This window comes from Rhinopithecus bieti, unplaced genomic scaffold (assembly GCF_001698545.2).
Source record: "Rhinopithecus bieti isolate Rb0 unplaced genomic scaffold, ASM169854v2 scaffold_72735, whole genome shotgun sequence".
NCBI classification, from domain to species: Eukaryota; Metazoa; Chordata; class Mammalia; order Primates; family Cercopithecidae; genus Rhinopithecus; species Rhinopithecus bieti.
Genome location: NW_016827539.1, coordinates 206,128 through 215,386, shown reverse-complemented (window position 1 = coordinate 215,386; position 9,259 = coordinate 206,128). Strand labels below are relative to the sequence as shown.

Sequence of the window (9,259 nt, the reverse complement as noted above, 5' to 3'; positions counted from 1 at the left end):
AAAAAAAAAAAAAGAAAAAAAAAATTAAAACAAATGAATAAATATATACACATACGTAAGAGTTACAGCGGCTGGGCGCAGTGGCTCACACCTGTAATCCCAGCACTTTGGGAGGCCGAGGCAGGTGGATCACAAGGTCAAGAGATCGAGACCATCCTGGCTAACATCTACTAAAACACAAAAAATTAGTCAGGAGTGGTGGTGTGTGCCTGTAATCCCAGCTATTTGGGAGGCTGAGGCAGAAGAATCGCTTAAACCAGGAAGTTGGAGGTTGCAGTGAACCGAGATCATGCCACTGCACTCCAGCCTGGGCAAAAGAGGGAGAATGCCTCAAAAAAAAAAAAAAAAAGAAAGAAAGAAAAAAGAAAGCAAAATCCAATTAACAAATTCAGTAAAGATTATCTTTCTAAACAAGTTTTTTTTTTTTTCTTCAAAAAAGACCAACATATTACTTAGAGAAGACACTACCTTCTAGCCCTCAATCCACTGGTCCTTCTTATTTCCTTTCTACTCTGATCATATTTGTTATTCATTGGTGAATTTTATTTTACATGTTTATAACTTAAAAACATTTAAGGCCAGGCACGGTGGCTCACGCCTCTAATCCCAGCACTTTGGGAGGCCGAGGCAGGAGGATCACCTGAGGTCAGGACTTTGAGACCCACCTGACCAACATGGAGAAACCCTGTCTCTACTAAAAATACAAAAATTAGCTGGGTATGGTGGTGCATGCCTGTAATCCCAGCTACTCAGGACGCTGAGGCAGGAGAATCACTAGAAGCCAGGAGGTAGAGTTTGGGGTGAGCCGAGATTGCACTATTGCACTCCAGCCTGGGCAACAAGAGAGAAACTCCGTCTCAAAAACAAAAACCAAAAAAAGTTAAATAACTAGTAAGAGAGATATCAGAATGTTAAAAGTAGTAAGAATATTGATTTTTTTCTTGAATTTCTTGTTCTCAAAACGGTTTCCCATGTGCACAAACTCTTTTTACAGTGGGAAAATATTAAACACATTCAAGATAGGCCGCATCTCCTGAGGAGTAATTTAATGTTATGCAGGAGGATCAAGAGTAATATCAAGTAGAACAGAGGAATTAATTAAACTGAGGATATTAAAATCCCTATTGTAGGGGCTAGGTGTGATGGCTCATGCCTGTAATCCTAGCATTTTGGGACGGTGAGGCAGGAGGATCTCTTGAGGCCGGGAGTTTGAGACCAACTTGGGCAACACTGTGAGACACTGTCTCGACAAAAAGTCTGGCGTGATGGCGGGTGCCTGCGGTCCAGCTACTCAGGAGGCTGAGATGGGAGGATTGCTTGAGCCGGGGAGGTTGAGGCTACAGTGAGCCAAGATCTCACCACGACTGGTCCATGAAGCTTTTATTTCAATTATTTTTACGTATAATTCTAGTCTATATAAGAATTACGTGGAACATTTGATAAAAATGTAGATTCCAGGATTTCACATCTATAATTCTCGCTGAGGTTCTAGAGAGGGATTCAAGAAGAATCCAAGGCCAGGCATGGTGGCACATGCCTCTAATTCCAGCACTTTGGGAGGCCGAGGTGGGTGGATCACTTGAGGTCAAGAGTTCAAGACAAGTTTGGCCAACATGGCAAAACCCCATCTCTTCTAAAAAAAAAATACAAAAATTAGCTGGGCATGGGGGTGGGCACCTGTAATCCCAGCTACTCCAGAGGGTGAGGCAGGGAGAATTGCTTGAACCCGGGAAGTGGAGGTTGCAGTGGGCCAAGATCGCGCCACTGCACTCCAGCCTGGGCGACAGAGTGAGACTCCGTCTCGCCGGGGGGGGAAAGGAAAAAAGACTCCAGATTTTGGGGGGTGGGAAGAGGATCGGGGAAGAGGGAAGAACAAGAATCCAGATTTTTAGCAAATACTCCTGATACTGATAGACTATGAACCAGACTTTGACAAACACTAGAATAGATGCCCTCGAGAAAAAGAAGACTGTGGCTAAAGTGACGAGCCTAAGACACGCATGAGGTTTGCTTTGTCCTGGGCACTAAAACGCCTCAAGTATTTTATCTACATCATCTCATTTAATCTTTAATATCATACAGGTTTCCTCATTAATGTTGCATAAAATCGTTAACGGCCGGGCACGGTGGCTCACACCTGTAATCCCAGCACTTTGGGAGGCTGAGGTGGGTGGATCACCTGAGGTCAGGAGTTCGAGACCAGCCTGACTAACATGGCAAAACCCTGTCTCTACTAAAAATACAAAATTAGCTGGGCGTCGTGGTGAGTGCCTGTAATCCCGGCTACTCGGGAGGGTGAGGCAGGAGAATCGCTTGTACCTGTGAGACAGAGGTTGCAGTAAGCCGAGATCCCACCATTGCACTTCAGCCTGGGCAACAAAAGTGGAACTCCGTCTCAAAAAAAAAAAAAAGTTGGACATGTAATCCTTGCACTTTGGAAGGCCGAGGCAGGTGGATCACCTGAGGCCAGGAGCTGGAGACCAGTCAGGCCAATATGGCAAAACCCCATCTCTACTGAAAAAACAAAAACTAGCCGGATGCGGTGGCTCACACCTGTAATCCCAGCACTTTGGGAGGCCAAGGCAGGTGGATCACGAGGTCAGAAGTTCAAGACCAGCCTGGCCAACGTGGTGAAACCCCGTCTCTACTAAAAATACAAAAACATTAGCTGGGCGTGGTGGTGGGCGCTTGTAATCCCTGCTACTCGGGAGGCCGAGGCTGCAGTGAGCAGAGATCATGCCACTGCACTCCAACCTGGGCAACAGAACGAGACTCTGTTTCAGGAGGCTGAGGGAGAAAAATCGCTTGTACCCGGGAGGTAGAAGTTACAGTGAGTGCAGATCCCACCACTGCACTCCAGTCTGGGTAACAAGAGCCAAACTCTGTTGCAAAAAAAAAAAAAATTTTTAACATGCTTACTTTGTATCATTGGGAAAGTCATGGCTTCCTTTTTTCCTTTTTCTTTTTTTTTTTCTTTTTTTTTGAGACAGAGTTTCACTCTTTCACCCAGGCTGGAATGCAGTGGCATGATCTCAGCTCACTGCAACCTCCACTTTCTGGTTTCAAGCGATTCTCCTGCCTCAGCTTCCCAAGTAGCTGGGATTACAGGTGTGCGCTACCACGCCTGGCTAATTTTTGTATTTTTTCAGTAGAGACAGGGTTTCACCATGTTGTCCAGGCTGGTCTCGAACTCCTGACCTCATGATCCACCCATCTCAGCCTCCCAAAGTGCTGCGATTACAGGCGTGAGCCACCACGCCTGGCTGATTTCCTCTTTTTTGAAAGTATCAGCAATTTAACAAGTTTCAGGAGTCTCAGGGGTATTGTGGGGAACCTTAAGAAGAGAGGAATTTGCCCAAATTTTAAGTACTACAGGTAAAATCTCATGGAGAAGGCATCTTGGGCTTGCCTTCTGTGTCTCAGGACATCAAACAACAGATTATTTATTTATTTTTTTGAGACAGAGTCTTGCTCTGTCCCCCAGGCTGCAGTGCAGTGGCACGACCTTGGCTCACTGCAAGCTCCGCCTCCCGGGTTCACGTCATTCTCCTGCCTCAGCCTCTCCAGTAGCTGGGACTACAGGCGCCCGCCACAACGTCTGGCTAATTTTTTGTATTTTGTTAGTAGAGATGGGGTTTCACCACGTTAGCCAGGATGGTCTCGATCTCCTGACCTCGTGATCTCCCCGCCTTGGCCTCCCAAAGTGCTGGGATTACAGGCGTGAGCCACTGCGCCCAGCCTCTTTTCTCATTTTGAGATGGAGTCCCACTCTGTTGCCCAGGCTGGAGTACAGTGGCATGCTCTCAGCTCACTGCAACCTCCACCTCCCAGGTTAAGTAATTCTCCTGCCTCAGCCTCCTGAGTAGCTGGGATTACAGGCACGCACCACCACGCCCAGCTAATTTTTGTTTTTAGTAGAGACGAGGTTTCACCATGTTGGCCAGGCTGGTCTCGAACTTCTGACCTCAAGTGACTGGCCCGTCTTCGCCTCCCAAAATGCTGAGATTACAGGTGTGAGCCACGGCACCTGGCCGAAACAACAGACTTTCAAAAGTCTAAGGTTCCTTATGGAGACTTCCAGCAAGGCAAACTCAGGTGGGCTTATCTGGTAAATGAGTACTACATAATCAGGCCAAATCTAATGAGATCAGCCTTATAATCAAAAATACGTTTCCTTGGCCAGGCACAGTGGCTCACATAATCCCAGGACTTTGGGAGGCTGAGGCAGGAGGATCACTTGAGGTCAGGAGTTTGAGACCAGCCTGGCTAACTTGGTGAAACCCCTTCTCCACTAAAAATACAAAAATTAGAACTAAAAAAAAAAATACAAAAATTAGCTGAGCGTGGTGGTGTGTGCCTGTAATCCCAACTACTTGGGAGGCTGAGGCAGGAGAATTGCTTGAACCCGGGAGGCGGAGGTTGCAGTGAGCTAAGATCACACAACCACACTCCAGCTTAGGTGACAGAGTGAGACTCCGTCTCCAAAAAAAAAAAAAAAAAAAATTTCCTTGATTATGAGATCAAAAGAAAAATGTGTGCTTCAGTGGAAAATGACACATTGTTTAGAACACATCTTTCCAGATTATCTTATTCTCCTCTTTGAGCTATTTGTACAACTCTGTAAATTTTGAACAGCTGAGAAAAATGCAAAGTAATTCTAGTATATAGGAGACAGGGTCTAGCTCTGTTGCCCAGGCTGGAGTGCAGTGGTGCAATCATGGCTCACTACAGACTCAAACACCCAGGCTCAAGCGATCCTCCCACCTCGACCTCCTAAAGTGCTGAGACTACAGGTGTGAGCCACCAGGCCTGGCTTCTCCTTTTCTTTTTCTTTTTTTTTTTTTTGAGACGGCAGTCTCCCTCTGTTCACCCCAGGGCTGGAAGTGCTGTGGGCCGGGATCTCAGCTCACTGCAAAGCTCCCGCCTCCGGGTTCACGCATTTCTACTTGCCTTTTTTTTTCAGCCTCCCAATAGCTGGACTACAGGCGCCTGCCACCTCACCGCCGGCTAGTTTTTTGTAGGTTTTTACTACGAGACGGGGTTTCACCATTGTTAGCCAGGATGGTTCTCGATTCTCCTGACCTCGTGATGCGCCCATCTCGGCCTCCCAAAGTGCTGGGATTACAGGGTTGAGCCACCACGCCCGGCCTCTCTTTTTCTATTTAAATAAATACGGCCAGGTGCAGTGGCTCACACCTGTAATCCCAACACTTTGGGGGGCCAAAGTGGGCAGATCCCGAGGTCAGGAGATCGAGACCATCTTGGTGAACACGGTGAAACCCCGTCTCTACTACAAATACAAAAAAATTAGCCGGCCATGGTGGTGGACACCTGTAGTCCCAGCTACTTGGGAGGCTGAGGCAGGAGAATGGCGTGACCTTGGGAGGCAGAGCTTGCAGTGAGCTGAGATCGCGCCACTGCACTGCACTGGGCAACAGAGCAAGACTCTGTCTCAACAAATAAATAAAATAAATACAGACATGTAAATAAATTCCCCCATTGTGGAAGAGGCCAGTTTTGCCTCCGTTTGCACATTCACTTCAACATTCCTGATCTAGAATCTTCCAGATTATTCTTTGGATTCTCTCTCTTTTTTTTTTTCCCCCATCACAAAGTCTTCTTCTGTCTCCCAGGCTGGAGAGCAGTGGCTAGATCTCAGCTCACTGCAACCTCCAATTTCTGGGCTCAAGTCATTCTCTTGCCTGTGCCTCCCGTGATCTGCCCACCTTGGCTTCTCAAAGTGCTGGGATTACAGGCGTGAGCCACCACAATCAGCCCATGTAATTTTAAAAATTGCTGACTGGAACCTAATGATTTTAATACCAATGACTAAGCAGTTTGAAAAACAGTGCCCTAGACCAAAACAAAGGAAATAAAACTCTTTTATACTCATATAAAACAAACACATGTTAAAGATTTCACTTATTGTTAAAGAGCCAGTAAGCTGGAGCTCGGGAGTTCGAGACTAGCCTGGCCAACATGGTGAAACCCTATCTCTACTAAAAATACAAAAAAATTAGCTGGGCGTGGTGCGTGCCTGTAATCCCAGCTGCTCAGGAGGCTGAGGCAGAACTGATTGAACCTACCTGGGAGATGGAGGTTGCAGTGAGCCAAGATCGTACCACTGCACTCCAGCCTAGGCAATGAAATGAGACTCTGTCTCAGGAAAAAAAAAAAAAAAAAAGAAATTTTCAGTGCATGTAACAAAAAATGAGTATATTTTATGAAACTTTTGTTACTGTAAGTGCATTTTATTTTTTTTTATAGTGGATACCCGTTGTTTTGCGGTAGATACAGGGGCCCTAATGTGTTTCTTTTGTGATGTTCAATCTTCATTCAGTACAAATTTTTTTTTTTTGATACAGTCTCACTCTGTCACCCAGGCTGGAGTGAAGTGGCTCGATCTCGGCTCAGTGCAACCTCTGCTTCCTGAGTTCAAGCGATTCTGCTCCTCAGGCTCCTGCGTAGCTGGGATTACAGGCACCCACCACCACGCCCAACTACATTTTTTGTATTTTTAGTAGAGACAGGGTTTCACCATGTTAGCCAGACTGGTCTCAAACTCCTGACCTCTGGTGATCTGCCCACCTTAGCCTCCCAAAGTGCTGGGATTACAGATGTGAACCACCATGCCTGGCCGCACTCAGTACAGATTTCTTAAGCGAATGGAGCACGGGGCGGCAGATGTGCACGGAAAGCTCCAAAGTCTCAGTTTACGGTGTATCACTCTCATCCTCTTTCCCCATCTCCCAGAAATGTGGGTGCGGAGCAATTTGAGTGCAATGCCAGATGGCCTGCTGGGACACTGTGGTCCTGCCGGTGGCCACAAGGGCTCAGTGTAGACCTAAGGGTCACATGTCAGCAACTGTCAGGTGTCTCTCAGACACCAACAGGTCCAAACTCTAATCAGTAAGGCTGAAAAACCAGAAGCCTCTGTTGGCAGCTGAAGGAACAACAGAATTACCTTTACACGTGAGTGAGAGACGCCACCATCATCTCCCACACCTGGGTCACGGCGCTGGCTTGCTGGGCAGGAGACCCCGGGGGAAATCCCGTAACTTCTCTGGGCTGGTTTCACCTGTGAAGAAAGAAAAGTGGCAAATGAAATACCACAAGCGAAATTATTCCATGAACTGTCGAGTGTTACACAAGAACAAGGCATTCTGTATCCAGGTGCAGCAGGGGTGCTGAGGGATAGGAGTGGGAAGGGGGAAGGCGCTTTGTTTAAAAAGCTTCTGAATGGGCTGGTGGCAAGGTGGCTCACACCTGTCATCTCAGTGGTTTGAAAGGCTCAGGTGAGAGAATTGTTTGAGACCAGGATTTCGAGACCACCCCTCCACACACCATTTCTACAAAATTTAAAAAAAAAAAGCGCTCCTGGATGACTCCAATGTCTACCCACCTCCCACCTACCCACAACTGAGCCATGAGCATTGGAGGTGCACTTTCCTTGGACATGAACCCCTATGGTGATAGCACACACTCAGTGGGTGCACACAGACCTTCCTCCTGGAGAGGATGAAGGTGGCAGAGATGCCCAGATAAGTAAAATTTACTCAAAATGAGCTTCACGATCTCAGCACTGTCGGCATTTTGGGCCGGATGATTAGGCTGTGGGAGGCTGTACTGTTCAGCGTGGGGTGTTCAGCAGCATCCCCAGTCTCTACCTGCCAGATCCTAGTGTCATGCCCTACCACACATTGTGACCATCAACATTGCAGAATGTTTCCTGGGGTGCAAAATTGCCCGAAAGCCACAGCTCCAAAGCAACTTAGAAATCAGAGGGCACAGAAAGGGAGAGCTTGGCCAATGAGACCCCCCCCAGCCGGGTATTCCCCAATCACCCTCCGTCATAATCTTAGCTAAGTTTATTTACTCCTTCCCATAGCTTAATCCGTCCTCAAATCTCTCTCCCTTTATGGCTGATATACCTATCTTCCCTCTCCTTTCCATTCCCACCACCTCAGGACATCATCAACCTCTTTAGCCCAAGCCAAAGCCTCTGAAGGATCTTGCCAGCTGTGGCAAGCAGCCACTCCAATTCTCCATATAGGGTGCTGACAGGCCACTCTTCCTAAAGCTTAACTTTCAGACTGTCTCTCCCCAGTGAAATCATCTCCATCTCCAGCTTTAGTGCATCATCAGCTGGGTGTCATAAACGCTCCGCAATGTAGCCCCAACCTCAGCCTTGTTCCTTCCACACGTCCCGCCAGTAGCATTTGGGAGAGGAACAAGAGAAACATGATAGAATCACACGAGAAAATCTAGATCAAGCCCTGGAAATCATATTGGCCCTGGAAAGCAGAAATATGAAAATAAAAATAAGCCGTTTCTTTGGAATTGGAGTTTGCACATGATTATCTGACTATGGAAGTTCAATTTCCTCCCAGTACAAGGAATAAAGGGAACAACGGGCAGGATTTAGAGCGAGGGTTTCAACTACGTCAGACCCGTTATGTGCAGGCTCCATGGGTTAGCCGCGGCCTTTTGGAACCGGGTGGAAGAAAATGGAACGGAATTGAATCCGAACAGATCCAGCTGCGTCATGTGAGCTTAAACAAGCGTCTCCCTTTAAACTTGTGCTTCAGTCATCCAGACCCACAGGCGCAGAGTACACGCGTAAAAGGCATTTCTCAGTGTCGGCTGTGGGTCAGCAAAGTTCGAAAGCCGTCACCGCAGATCTATAGAGTCAGAAGCCGGAGCGGGGTGCGTCCAGACCCGCAAAAGTGCAAGGTCACTGGGACCGCCCGAGCTGCAACCGTGGGACGGGGCTGGTGCTGCGGGTTCAGGAAGGCAGTGCTGGGCGGGGCGGACACCGCCAGGGAACGGAGGGCGAGTGCTGGGGTCCTTGATGTGGGGGTGTCGGGCTTAGGCCAGGGGACGGGGGTGGGGTGAGGAAGGAGGGACGAGAAGCAAGAAGGGAATCGCTGGACACCCCACAGGAGGCGGCTGAGCGCCGAGACGCAGACCCCTCCCCAGCACCCGCAGCCCTCGGGACCCCTGGGAGAGCCGGGCCGGGGGCGCGTCCACGCCGGGGACGCGGGACTCTCCCGGCCCGCAGGGGCCCGTCCTCACCGACGGCAGCGGGGCCCTCCCTCTCCGGCGACAGCGCCGCGGCGGGTCCCTCAGCCTCTGCCGCTGCAGCAGCGGGGGTCGACCTCGCGGCCCAGGCAGTCGCCGCCACCCCGACCCCGGCGCCCGCTCCCAGCCCCGACCTGCCCCTCAGGAGCGAGCCCCGTGACCGCGCGCGCGACCCCGC

The 9,259-nt window shown here is 48.9% G+C and overlaps 1 protein-coding gene across 11 annotated transcripts in view; it reads right to left on the bottom strand.

Annotated features, from left to right (window-relative positions):
• Positions 1–9,259, bottom strand: part of FLYWCH1 (FLYWCH-type zinc finger 1) — a 43,761-nt gene extending 34,502 nt beyond the window's left edge. For 9 of the 11 annotated variants that reach the window (XM_017863906.1, XM_017863915.1, XM_017863905.1 and 6 more), the window contains exons 1-2: positions 9,076–9,257; positions 6,965–7,078 (exon numbers count right to left, since the gene is read on the bottom strand). The gene's annotated coding sequence lies outside the window, so the exon portion shown is untranslated. Of the gene's footprint in view, positions 1–6,964; positions 7,079–9,075 lie in introns of all 11 variants that reach the window. The other 2 variants (XM_017863909.1, XM_017863914.1) reach the window with 1 other exon arrangement.